Source organism: Corvus brachyrhynchos, unplaced genomic scaffold (genome assembly GCF_000691975.1).
Source record: "Corvus brachyrhynchos isolate BGI_N302 unplaced genomic scaffold, ASM69197v1 scaffold2197, whole genome shotgun sequence".
Taxonomy (NCBI): Eukaryota; Metazoa; Chordata; class Aves; order Passeriformes; family Corvidae; genus Corvus; species Corvus brachyrhynchos.
This window is the reverse complement of record NW_008239187.1, coordinates 12,420-13,040: the sequence shown is the minus strand read 5'-3', so window position 1 is coordinate 13,040 and position 621 is coordinate 12,420. Positions and strand designations below refer to the sequence as shown.

The following is a 621-nucleotide window of genomic DNA, read 5'->3' as shown; positions in this document are numbered from 1 at the left end:
GGGCAGGTGGAGGCGCAGCTGCAGGTGGTGCAGAAGCTGGAGGAGAAGGAGCGGGGCCTGCAGAGCGCCCTGGGCGCCGTGGAGAAGGAGCTGAACCTGCGCTCGCAGGCGCTGGAGCTGCACAAGAGGAAGGTGAGGGGGGAGGGGCTTAGCTGTGCCCAGGTGTGCCCCAGGTGAGCCCCAGGTGTGCCCAGGTGTGCCCCAGGTGTTCCAGGGTGTGCCCAGGTGTGCCCGGGTGTGCCCCAGGTGCGTCCCAGGTGTGCCAGAGTGAGCTCAAGTGCCCCGGGTGTGCCCAGGTGTGTCCGAAGGGATCTCAGGTGTGCCCAAGTGTGGCTCAGTGGTGCCCAGGTGCCCCCAGGTGTGCCAGGGTGAGCTCAGGTGTGCCCAGGTGTGTCCAAATGGATCCCAGGTGTGCCCAGGTGTGCCGTAGATGCCCCCAGGTGCCCCCAGGTGTGCCCCCGGTGTGCCCAGGTGCGTCCCAGGTGTGCCAGGGTGAGCTCAGGTGTGCCCAGGTGTGTCCACATGGATCCCAGGTGTGCCCAGGTGTGGCTCAGTGGTACCATAGATGCCCCCAGGTGCCCCCAGGTGTGCCCAGGGGTGTCCCACGGGAGCCCAGGGGGG

General features: G+C 68.3%; 1 long non-coding RNA gene across 1 annotated transcript; it reads left to right on the top strand.

The window, feature by feature from the left end:
- The first annotated feature begins 6 nt into the window (after positions 1-6).
- On the top strand, positions 7-613 carry LOC108448125. The gene is made up of 3 exons (XR_001863908.1): positions 7-194; positions 247-286; positions 379-613. It is a non-coding gene; the product is annotated as an uncharacterized LOC108448125 (long non-coding RNA).
- Positions 614-621: the final 8 nt, after the last annotated feature.